At 33.4% G+C, this 13,928-nt stretch overlaps 1 protein-coding gene across 3 annotated transcripts in view; it reads right to left on the reverse strand.

The window, feature by feature from the left end:
• Positions 1 to 10,525, reverse strand: part of LOC134745440 (zinc finger homeobox protein 4) — a 149,660-nt gene extending 139,135 nt beyond the window's left edge. For all 3 annotated transcript variants that reach the window (XM_063679475.1, XM_063679474.1, XM_063679476.1), the window contains exon 1: positions 10,314 to 10,525. The gene's annotated coding sequence lies outside the window, so the exon portion shown is untranslated. The remainder of the gene's footprint in view (positions 1 to 10,313) is intronic.
• Between the last annotated feature and the right edge of the window lie 3,403 nt (positions 10,526 to 13,928).

The following is a 13,928-nucleotide window of genomic DNA, read 5'->3' on the forward strand; positions in this document are numbered from 1 at the left end:
CAAATGGCGACTGAAGCAACTCTTAGTTTGTTTAATGTTAATATAGCATAATTTCTATATGGACTTTTGTCTGAAATAAAGTGATTGTTTTATTTTATTAAAGGATAAAAAGTACTACTACTAAGCAATTAGGAATTAATTCACTATAAAGAAAAATATAACTATAATAGATAGGCAGTTAAGTTTGAGGATTGTAAGTTGTAAGTCAACATTATTACTTGAACTAACTTGGTTGGTTAAATACAATTTCAATTGTTTTTAAGTCTTCTAAAAATTCAATTTAAATTACGCAAAATACACTTTTTTATTTCAGAAGTAGTTTGAGTGATTTTTAATATATAGGTAGGTACTTATAATTGAATAACATGCGTGACTGACTACTACATAAAATATTATGTATTTGATGATAAAATTTAGATGGCCCAGTTGGTTAATTAAAATCCCATTCCACTCGTATCATTTACAGTTACAGCCATAGATATGGCAGCGAACATTCGATTACACACCTGTATACAATATTAAAACATAATTAAACCATAAACAAAGATAAAGCACGATCAAATAGAACGCCGCCTAATCTAGCCTGATTTACAATTAGTGTAATTACGAGTTAATTGGCACCAATTTTAATGATAACATGTAATGTACGGAATTTTTGTTTATGATCTAGGTACTTAATACCTGGAAAATAAAGAAACATTAATAGGTACATAACGATACAAAAGAGACCACATGTATGATGTTAATAAGTTTAATTTAAAACCATTTTACAAAACTTGTGCCATTTTTTTATTTCCTCTAAAGTCATAAACACCGCCATATTTTAAAAATATAATTTTAAATAACGATTAGATTCGAAGCAAATGCTACTTATTCTTGACATATGGCTTTCCTACTGAATAAAATACCTACACCATTAAAAACATTAAAACGTAGGAATTCTCTAGATTATTTATTACTTAGCTATTTTCGAAACAGTCCCATTCATAACATAACAAGCAGCACAATGCTACAAACACAAAACTTAATTAAAGTGACACTCCGCATGCATAATGAAATGATTCACGCACAATCGAGGGAATAAAAATGGCCGCCAAGATACCACTGTCGCTGGCAAACTTTTAAATGCACCTTTTTACCAATTGAAAACGGTACTGGATATGCAAGTTGAAGTCTAAATATACTCAGTTTTAATTTCGAAAACGCTACTCGATGATTCCTACCTAAAATACAATAATGTAATAGAATGAGGATCAGACGAGAACCCTCATTGACCAAGCGGGCGCCCAAGGAAAAGTGGTGGAACTTCAAGTAGGTACTTACTTAACAAATTAAACTACTTATTTATATTCATTCGTACGCATAATATAGAGTCAAACGTAATGAAAAATATTGTAATTTCTAACAGGATTAAGTTAAATGATACAAAGTACTTAGTAATATGCGCACATGTTTTTTTTAATGTGAATTCTTAGTAAGGTGGCCGTACTAGCTACAATATGCAAAAAAGAAAAAAAAAACTACTCAGATACGGACTCGTAAAGTGTAAAAATTGATGTTGGTATTTATTAAATTAAGTCTGATTTTTATTATCTTTGGTTGCATAAACTAGGAATGCGCATTGGTATCTTCCAACAATCATATTTTAATAGGTTCTCCTTATTTATATTTTTCTTTAAACGTATTCTTTACTACTGCTCTTATCATGGCCTTAATACAGATTATTGTATTTTACATTTTTACATTTTAGACACAGATTCCATTCAAGCTAAAATAATTTTTATACGATAAAATTTTAACAAGACTCAAGTTACCTACTGATCATTGGAGTTTTTCATCTAGACTGTTTGAAGGCCCACTTAAGTTTTTGTCTAGTTAACCGTAATATAGCAATGACCGTTTATCGATTATTTAATAGCAAACATTGGCGATAACGTTTTGGGCACTATCACTAATTATTGACAGATAACACGTTTATTACCACACTGAAGTACCCGACAGTATACTTAGGTACAATATAGACAGGATTACAAGATACGGCTCTTATCAAATCATTCATGTACTTTATTTGTCTATGTATCTTTATTGATCTAGACGTAACAAACCTTGATGATATTAATTAAGTATTCATCTATATATTGCATAAGAATACTTATTTTATAAATACGAATAGAACGGCTTTTCTGAAAAAAAAAAAAATTTTTAAAATCTTTAAGTATAATTAACCAGCTTAACAGCAGAAATCTAATTAAGAAATATCTATAAAGCTCGATCGTGCAAATATTCTATAGTAAAAAGCCTTATTCGGTGACAGCACAATCGATTTCCGATTCTGTAAAAACGTAATTCGTTGGAGGCGTCAAAAACCGCGCGCAATGTCAACGCGAAACGCCGCGAGGCATCCGTCTTGGTGGTGAGGCGTTTTTTTAATAGCCAAATATCTTTTTATTTATATGCTGTGTTGAGGTTCCATTTTCGAAAAATATTTAATTGTATCAAGGACAGTGTTTTGTTTAAAAATATTTCAATATTTGAACGTGCCATGCTGTGCTATTTCTTTTAAAATGTTTAAATGGTCATAAAAATCAATATCATTAATTGTACTTCCTATCAACTATGAACTTAATAAAATTATGTTTTTTAAATTATTAAAAAGTTGCTAAATATTGTAGCATCGCGATTGCACTGAGTCACAGCGATTATGGTTCAAAATGCCCTCAAAAGCTCAGGACTTCGATCTTGCCATCTCTCTCGGACCAGTTTTGTATGACCGAGAACTAAGAGGGACGGAGTGATTGTTCAGATTGAGTATTTGAGAGCAGAGCCGCGAGTTCGTCGGCTGGCCTTGGCGGAACCAGTTCTCGGCCCAAACTCCGGCAATTATTCAATAAAACAAAAGCATCGCGCCATTTTACTTTTACCAGAGAAATGCGATGCAAATCCATTATAAGTTACAATAATTATTTTTTGATAACTCGTTTCAGTTTTAGACGAAGTAGTACGTGCTTATTTTTTGAACGCTAGGTGGGTTTAATTTGATTTTTCAAATAACTGCCAAAAAGGAAGAGGTTTTTATACTTTCCATTCAACTCAGTGGCTTTTTTGTGCACGCTCTGCGATCCCTACTACCATTGCTAAGAGATTTAAATTTTATTTCCTGTATACATATAGTACTTAATACTTATCATCGCCCATTTCAACTTGGAACAAAAATAGTGGAAGCCTGTTTATATGATTTTCAGATTAGAATTACATATTATCAATGAACTATGGCGCGAGATGCGCTCAAATTAAAAGGTTATCCAATCAAGATTTTAAAAGTTATAATTCGCGTACAGTGCTTAAACGATGAAATCATTGATTTAAATAATCCAAAACTAAGACATAAATATCTGCAACAACAAAGATCCTGAAATCGCGTCGGTCTAAATATTAACAAGATGCCCGTAACTAGATGCTAAGGCATGTAATAAATGGTACCCGTTAGATCTAATATAGAGGCTAAATACAACCCGAAGACTTACCCATTCTCTACGCACGTGCAGACCGAATGGGTCCTATTATTGAAAGACGGCACGAGCCTCTGAAAAATGTACCACGAAATCTGATATGGCACATAATCTATTATTAAGAAGAGAAGGTATTGTACGTCCTAGAGGCGAACGAAATATTTCAAATGCAAATCGTGCTAACGCCATGAATGTAATAGTTTGTCGTGGTCCGCGCACGCGCCGGAAACAAATTATCATACCCATATATGCACGTACGGAATCGACGAAAACATTATTGATGTTGCTCGCTCGACATAAATTGCGCTAACGAGAGAATTTGAACTAGAAAATGCTTCCAAATACGACCGTTGAAATGCATTTTTTCTTGCAACTTAACTCAATTAGCGATGTTTTGTCGCCAGCCAGGTGTAACCATTACAAAATTCCAGTTTTCACAATTAAGTTTCTATCATTATTACCTATAAAAGAAAACATAATTGCATTTCCCAACGTAAGCTGCAACACAACGTTCAGTACCTATTCAAATTCGGAAGTTAGTTCTGATGGCGTCACGTTTTGTTGACATTCGGTTGCGCGGCGGAAATGGAACACTTCTAGATTAAATTTGAAAAACTTAACGGTTGTAGAACAATTTGTGAGGTAAACGGTTGACACGGTGACGATGAATGAGGGATACGTACGTGTCAAATTGTAACGGTTTTTTTAGGCGTGTCGTCCTCAATTGAAATTTAAATGCGGTTCTATTTTATTTAGTAAAATTGTCTCTTATGTTACAATATTTTATTTTATAACATTTAAGCTTATTTATGGGGTAACTGAAACGAAGAGTCATTCAGTGACATCAAACTGAGTAAATAAGGAAATTTTTGCAAGTCCTAATAAATTACAATTATTTTTTGGGATAAAAAACTTATTCTATTCTATGGTTATTCTTAAGACTTGTTATTACATATGTTTCAGTTGCAGTATAGGCCGGGTAGAATATAAAGAGGCATTGTGATTCTGCGACGTAATGCGATGTATCTAGGCGAGGTGCCAACGGCCTCAGGTCGGTGACTTTACACTAAGATATACCAATTCTGATAAATCTATCATTTTGTTCGTGTGCTGAAAACTTAGTCTTGCGACTAAGAGTTCTTTTTTTTAACTTAATTTTTAATTCACGTATTTTTGATCACTCGCGCAAGATGTTTAGAAGAATCTAGATAATACCTACGTGAGTTAAATAGTGAAATAAGTTTAATGTTAGTATGACCTGTATGACTCGCGAAAGTTTAAATTCGGTTTAACACTTTAAACTCTCGCGTTTTGTACATATAAATGTCATTACCGGGTCTAACGCGATTAAATTTCATTATTTTACCTTTTAGACCCGGTAATGGCATTAATTTTGTTGAAATTCGGTTATTTTTATGTGTTAAAACGTTATTTAAATTTAATAGAGTAGATGTTCCTATGTAAGTTAAAATCACGTAAGGTAAATGAGGTAAAGGATTGATCTCTTAATGTCACACATTGAAAAAAAATCTACGGTAAATATATAGTAACTTAGGTACCTGGTTCTATTTTTCTTTAAAATTTCTTTGTAGTTTTACATGTATGTAAAATGTATAATTATTCGTGCAATAAAGAATATTTACTTACTTACTTACCTGTTCCTGAAATTGTGTTGTACCTAATGTTGAAATTTAAATACTAAGCTAGGTACTTATGAAATAAATACGATCGTTAACTTCCAGGAACTACGATAATATAAGTTTTACATTGAACCATAAAAAGTATTTGATACTAGGTACCTACATATTAATTGTGGAATGGATTAGTTCAACTAAAAAAAATACTTTACTAAAACTACACTACAAATTAGAGTAAGTAATTTACTTGTAACAAAAACAGATACAATACTTTTTGATGAAAAAACAGTTACCCATTATAAAATCCCCACAGTTTATTGTCATAAAGAGACTCAAATTTAAGAATTGAAGCACCATAACATGAAAATTTAAATTTAAGCAAATACACAATATACTGACATTTGAACAAAGCGAAATTTCCACCCACGCTATCAAAGTTCCAATTTTAAATTTAAATCAAGCTAATACATACATATCTACGTTATCTCCCTATCTGTTGTCCATCTCAACGAGCTGTCATGATGGCCTTATCTGGGCTTGACGAGTTTCCCAGGCGTTTCGGCACTAGTTCCACTACCGCCTGATAGATGGCGTGACTGGTGGCGCTACTCGCGGTAAGCGAGTTTTCTAACGGCTCAAATTAGATTTTACCTTTTATACGATTTTCTGCTACGAAGTAGGTACAAAATGTGATCCCTTCCCTTCCATTACATGCAAAAGTTATAAAGTAAATACTTTACATATTATAAATCTAGTTTTTTAATGTTTTTACCAATAAAAATTTCAAATCTGAAATCGGAGTTATTATGAAAACTGAATTAGGAACTGGGAAGGGAATTTTCAGTGCCCTAGTTTTAACATCGAATTAGGCAATTAAAAACCAATAAGAAGCCTATTTAACTATTGCTGCGATCTTATTTATTTAAAAAAAAAGCTTTAAGGGCAAATAGTGGTTAGACTGGAATTAGAAAACGTAGAAAACATTACCTAGAATCATTATCTTTACAATAACCTTATGGCATGCTATAATATAGCTCGATATATGATTGATTGATTGATATATACAATACATAAATAAATAACAGATATATATATATACGTATAGTTAGTTTTAGGTTTTGTTAGCATAAGTTTAAATTGTACATGTTAAATGTTAATGTAAATTATTTGTTATTAAAAGCCCCACTTAAGGAAACTGTAAGTCTAGCTTTAAGAAAATGTCTAGTGTTATGTATCACTATAAAATACTGTTTATAAGGATTGTAGCAATTTGTGTTTAGGTATCTGGAAAGATTAGTATTTTGTTAGAAAAAAATAACTGTTATATACGTATATATATTGGTATATTTCGTCTCTCTCACAATGTAAGTGCTAGACACAGCGATATATAATTTGGTATCGTTGTCGTGTGTGGTGCTTAGCTATACTATAAGATATATTTCGGTTTCTTACGGTATATTAATATATATTTCTCCGTCTGTGACGGGCTTAACCATGATTTCTGTGACTAAGACCATTTTCTATTAGAAACAACAATTACCTACTTTGGCCAAAGTGAACAGTATGTTTTGAGTGAATGTTAGATCGTAATATCATATTCATATATAGCTTCATATAAGGGCGATGGTATGGAACACGCACTCGTGCTGGTATTAACTACTGCCCTAATTATTTTCTGCAATTAAATAATCTAAGCAAATTACATATTGTAATTATCCTTAGAATTGTAATACCGGACAGACCATTAATAATTTTCATTATTGACGGAACATTTGTGATCGATCATGATGATGACTAGGGTACAGTCAGCTGCAATTAAATCTTGCACAACAAAGGGAGTAAAACATACATAAATAAATAAATCGACCTAGTCCCACAGTCTCAGAAGAAGAAGTCCCACAGTAAGCTCAAAGAAGCTTGTGTTGTAGGTTCTAGAAGGGCGCCATCAATTTATTACGTAAGACGATTTTTGCCAGTTTTTGACCCCCTCCCTCCCCTATGTAAGAAAAAATAAGAATAAGCTCCCTTCCCCCCTATATTACGTAAGAATCTATAGGAAAAAATGAATACACGTTTGGTTTGTTTTAGTTTGTTTTTCAAACAAATCATTTTTGAAACGTTTATTTGTACCTACAAAGGTACTGGAACCCGTTTTAGCTGCCTCTGCACTGTGTTTTATGCCATCAAATGCAGTCTGGAAGTATTATTTTAAACGTCATAATTTCACAGAATTTAAAACAAAACGCATCTTTGTAATCTTACCTAAGAACTATGAAAACCCCCTCACTCCCCTTGTAAGAAAAAATAAGATATGTTCGACCTCCTCCTCCCCTTAATCGTGAATGGCGCCGACGATATATATAAATATAGTATAGTGGATATTTAATAAATACTTATATTCCTACGTAGAAAACATCAGCTCGGGAACAAATATTAGTGATAAACACACAAATAATTGCCCTTACCGGGATTCGAACCCGGGACCTACTTCTTCGTAGGCGGGGTCTGACCGACTAGACTAGGAGGCCGTCAAAATAAGATTGCGTCAGATATTTTTGTTACACCCTTTGTTTTATAAGATATTAATATAGCAGGTGATTGTACCTATTCCTATAGGCACCTAACTCCATGTGAGCTGATAGATTTATATTGTTCAATTAAAATCGAAATTGCCAAAATTCTGACAAAAAATCTGTGTCAGCATTCGTGAACTTGTACTATTGATTTAATTGTTACACTAATCTTGAAATTTATATTAAGTAAGTAAGCTTAAATTGCGTGTCCTTTATTAAACTCAAATACCTAATCCCTTAAATAAGCTTGAGATACCTACTTTACCTGTATAAGTAAATAAACAAAAAAAATATTTTGCACGGAAGTAGGTACATATCAGTATATTTTAGCGTCTTATACCTATCAATAGTATAGTCATGGCACGTATTTCATACCTATTATTATGAATATAAACATTGCCTTTATGATCATACAGATACATACGATACATGTGTCAGTTTTAGGTAGCTTTGCTTCGTAACTTGGTGTATAAAAAATACCTAATTAATTTAATGTAATTTTATCAACAAAAATAATTTAATTCTAATACATATTTGTATGAAAAAATACGCCATTGTTTTAAAAACTGAATCTTACCTAGGAAATATTCTACACATTTCAGCATCAATATTCATCAGCATACGATTATTAAAACATTTTATTCACTAGCTCCACCTAACGCTTGTTTTCGCAAATACCTATCAATTTTGAATAGGTAAGCAAACTGATTACCATACCTACCAACAGTGGCATTGTTCCTACGCAGCCAAATCAATTACCTAGTGGTAATAAATTAAATACTTTTCCCTTGGCGATAAGGATCTTTGGTATTTGATTAATGAATCAATCTGTGAATATCGATCTTCGGGAGATTGGGAACGGTTCTGATACGGCCGCCCCGTTGTGAGAATGCGACGCGTTTTGTTTTTAACCGTTTTTTTTTTTTTTCAGCAGTTTTTTTTTAATACTTACATACATAGGTACTTACATACTCATTATCCATAGATTGTTTTTAAATGACTTATGTAATATCTATTTAATCAAATTCGTTTAGATTTCAGATTAATTTGGAATACCTATCTAACGGAAATATTCCTAATATATAATACATACATACTTAATTATATCTTTCCTGCGGCTTAATTAATTAAAAATATGTACAATAATTTTTTGTTTATAAGTAGGTATTATGACATCGGTATAAATTTTTTTTCATGGGTAATGTATTAGGTTACTAATCAAGTAATCAGAAAGGTTCTTGGTACTTACCTAATATGGTCCCGGTTTCACGGAATATGCATCCGCCCAGAGAACTATAGAGGTCTCCTGTTCCGTTCTAATTTGAATCTTTGTTTTGACAAATCAAAATTGCATTTTCCTTGACAAGTTTTGATGTCTGGGGTCTGGGCGGCTAGAGGTTATAGAAGTAATTGAAAAATTTACCTAGTTATCAACTTCACTAAAACATGTACCAACTTACATATTATATAAGTTTTATCATAATATCCCGATATTTCTATTACTATTTTAAATAAATAAACGTGTTGAAAATTTGTACGTAAATAATTTTGGCCAACATAAATAAACAAATCATAACTACTAGGTAAGTAGGTATTCCTGAGATATCTAATACCTAACAATAACAGGAAGGAAATTGGCAAGGGAAATTACTTTCTTAGTCTAAAATACGCACCAAAATAAATGTTGTTTTGATAAGGAATTAATAAATTTAGTCCAAGGATGCTGTTATGATACTTATGATCCATTTGTTTTATGTACTTTTAGCAGACTTTTTTTTTCTGCAAAGCGTTTCAAATTCGATTATTTTTAAAAATAAACGCTGGATTCATGACAGCAGTCTGTTATCAGGACAATGATAGGTAGAAATAATAGTCGTTTTAGGTATTCAAAAATAAACACCTACCTATGACCCTTGCACGGCAAGCGTTTTTTCTAGTGATTAGGTAGTTTTTACTGTTTTAAGTAGAATGCACGATTTCTAGCTGTAATCAGATCCGATCAGTTTAACAAAAAGTTTGTTTGTTAAGTACAATTAAGAATTAATTAAACAAATTGAGGTTTTCTTTTTTGTATATTTTGGCGTCATTTATTTCGTACCGGATTAATTTTTAATTTTTTTCAATATTTGTTTGTCCTCATGATTATTTTCGATTTTACCTACTTAGCTACTTTTTTGTGTTAAACTTGTCCACGCGATTTCTAATAAGATTGTGTACACAAAGGAAAAGTAGGTAATGAATCGGTCTACAATCGGAGCGCAATCAACTCAAGTCACTTATAATTCTTATAATCAAAAATCTCATTAATGCCAGCTAATAAGCTTTCGGTCATAAACCACTGGTTTAATTAACATATAAACTAACACCTACAGTCTTATGAGATACCTAAGTATAATAAGGTTTCGATAACACTGTACCGGGCTTTATTAGGTTTGCCAATTTGCACTTAAGATTTTAATTGCCATTTGAAAGTTGCAATCTTGCCCGTTCCGGCGACTTGGGCTATCGGCCAACAATGTTAATAACGCGCCAGTGAATCATTTTCTGGTTTTCCAGTGAGATTCTCACAAGAAAATAATTATAATAATTACAACCTTTTAGCATCGCCCGCTGAACGGCTAAACACGTCGCGGCATCGCATTCACAGTCACAATATCACTTGTCCAGTATCCGGATGATGAAACAATCACAGTCAAAACACAAGGAACTACACCGTAAACACTTGGGAACTTAAAAGTTAGTGTGTGTGAGTTCGGAGTAACGACGCGCGACGCTTTACTGGCAACGGTCGCCGGCACACTACGCGGTCGCGCGCGCTGGCCCCCCCGCGGCGTGCGCCCGCGCCCCGCGAGGGGCGGGGCCGCCGAGCGAGTCGAGGCGAGGCGAGCCTTAATTACGCTACGGGCGAAGCGGGACGGCGATAGCGAGTGGGCGCGATCTATTAGCACGGAGAGCGGGACGACTCGTCTTAAGTATTTTGTATAAGTAATGAGGGGTGCGGGGCCGCATCTCCCGCCAATCTTTAATGTTGATTGCCGCCTCTGAGGCCCCTCATTAACGCCTGGCCACGCCTCGATTTAATTACGATCGTTTAATTGTTTTTGCGCGATTGTTCTCGAGGTGATGCCTCGTCTTAATTGGCAGGTAATTAACTGGCGCCTGAATAACTAAAATGTTGACAATTTATTTGTGTTGTTTATTGTAGGAATTAATGATAGAGCTCGTTAAAAAGCGATGATATCGTTATTTAAAAGTCAATACTCGATACGAAGGCAATTAGTAGGAGTTGCTAGCGGCTAAAAAAATAATTTAAACATAAGTTTAGTACTTAATTAAGTCTTATAACTGCATATTGATGTAATTGATGATATTTCTACATAAGTGCAAAACTAATTGAAACTCATTCCAAGCGCCAGTTGGATGGTATGTGGCATATAAAACAAACCAACCAACAATAGGTTAATAGATAATTAGAGGGAAGCAAATAACTAAAATAGAAATATCCTGCTTTTGCTAGGTAATGTCTATAAGATAATTAAATTTTATTTTATTTTTATGCCAATCTGCATAATTTTTTATCTATTAGGCACCTATTTACCTCTTAACCTAGGTCTACATATACCTACCAAGGTAGTTAGGTATATCTATTTATTTTGTTTCTTAGGCAGAAATTGGGTTTAGGTCGGTATTTGGTGCAAAAATATGATGTCTAGTGGCGACCAAAAGATTTTTCACACCTATCGATAATATTATTTCGTCACTACTTCGAAAAAACCTCGTACCTATCTCTCACACTTCACACTGCTACTCAAAGTTGAAACGTAGTAGATGGTAGTAGGTAACAGTATGCAACCCGTACATTTTTCTTTTTATTGACAGAACGAGATACGAGTTTTTTCAGTTACTTAAGCTCATCACAGACGGAGCGACAATATATCGGCAGATACCGACAGATACGGCATCTGCCGATATCTTGTACGTAGGTACTATTTGACAAAGCCCACACACGAAACTGTAATATACCTATATTTTGGTATCTGTCGATATCTTATCGCAAGGCATCTGCAGATGCCGATGCCTTGCGATGTATCGGTCGGTATATTTCGTCTCTCTCACAATGTAGGTGCTAGACAGAGAGCGATATATATTTTGGTATCATTGCGTGTGTGGCTTAGCGATACTCGCAGATATCTGTCGGTATCTGTCAGTATCTGCCGATATCGGCCGATATATTATCGCTCCGTCAGTGACCAGCTTTACTATTTGTTTTACCTAGGTCATTGCGCTAGTTTCCGTCCAGCTGTAGTTTTCGTCCACTTCGTAAAATTTCAATATAAACGTACCTTGCCGCACACATTTGAACTTATTGCAACCCTGAATGTCTAAACAATAGATCTATCTACATATAAAAATATATTTCGCAATTTAAAAAAAATTGCTACTCCGACGGACGAAACTAAATCTGGCAAAAAATAAAAGCTGGATGGAGACTAGCGCTATGACATAGGCATTAGGTACTTACCTGGATTAAAATCCTTTTCGTTGTCTTGTTTTTTTTTTCCCAAAAAATGTGATGGATGGATGGGCTTTTTGTATGGAGTGACATTTAGTTTTTAATTTTTCTCAAGAGAATTATATTCTACAGCTGGAAAGATAAGTATGCACTATTAGCACTCAACTTGTTTTATTTATTTGATAAAAGACAAAAATAAAAGCGTATGACAGTGGTCAGAAACAAGACAACGAAAAGAATTTTGACCCACCTGCTTATGCAGATAAAGCAATTACCTAAGCTACAATCGCTCCATACCATAGATGAAAAATAAACCAGACTTAGATAATTAACTTCATTTTTATATTCCAATCTACTTTTATAATCCATGCACTTTTGAAAGTTTAATACCTACTTAGTTTATTTACTTATATTTATTAATTGTGATTTATATTGATTGTAGGTATTTAAGGTGGACTAATTATATTAAGCGATAAAAACTTAATATACAACAATTAGTTTCTTCTTGTACCTATTGAGTACTTCTTGGTACCTATGTTACAGCTACTATTTATTTTAGGTCCTATACCCATGAATCTTTGATACTTAACGTAAAACACGCTAATATCTAGTAATTATGTCTTAGGGACTACCACGAAAAATCTCGTTATTTGCCTCTCTATCACTCGAATATGCAAGTGATGGAGAGGCAAATATAGCGGAAGCCGCTCGACCCCAATTTCAAAGGAATACCGCAAATCGATGTACAGGTTAGCCGTTTGGCACACACATACTAGAGGCCACAACAAATTTTTTGACCCGCAGTTCCTAAAAAAATTTCGCTGCGGGGAGTGGTAAAACATTATTTTTTTTGTATGGAAAAAAAAAAATCCAAAACCTATCGAGTGTATACGAAAGGGCTTTTTGAGGCGATTCTAAAAATATATCACATCATTACATTTCGGGCATTTTTTTTAATTTAAAACAAAAAGAATTTTCGAAACATACCAAGTGTGGGCTCCTCCAGACACGATATGGCTGATTTTTTTTGTACAATATACCAGAAATGATACGTGATATCCTCATGTCTAACCCCAAGAAAGCAATTTTGAAAATAATATCATTAGCATTTTTTTTTTAATTTTTCAATTTTACAAAGTGACAGTTCTACTTCAATACCTATTTCACGAGACTTATGGAACTATACTGCAGATACGGTACATATTAATCATAAAATGATCCGTAATATCCATACATCCAACGGGAAATACCTCTTTAACCCTTTAACTGCGCCTTTTCAACAGTTGGTATAATTTGTTTAGTTATTGACACAAAATATCAAGGTTGTATCCTCCAGCTACAATATAATTTACTGATTTTTTTTTGTACAATATACCACAAATGATACGTAATGTCTAAGATATCGAACCCCAAGAAAGCAATTTTGAAAATAATATCATTAACAATTTTTTTCATATGTGGTATATTGTACGAAGAAAATCGATAGGGTATATCGTATCTGAAGGATACAATCTTGATATTTTGTGTCAAAAACTAAACAAACTATACCAACTAATGAAAGGCGCAGTTAAGTAGTAGTAGTAGTAGTAAATCACTTTATTGTACAAAACAAAAATTGTTAACATGAAATTTATATAAATTTAGGTACAAAGGCGAGCGAGGCGAGGTTTAAAGGGTTAAAGAGGTATTTCCCGTT

Source organism: Cydia strobilella, chromosome 11, assembly GCF_947568885.1.
Source record: "Cydia strobilella chromosome 11, ilCydStro3.1, whole genome shotgun sequence".
Classification (NCBI taxonomy): domain Eukaryota; kingdom Metazoa; phylum Arthropoda; class Insecta; order Lepidoptera; family Tortricidae; genus Cydia; species Cydia strobilella.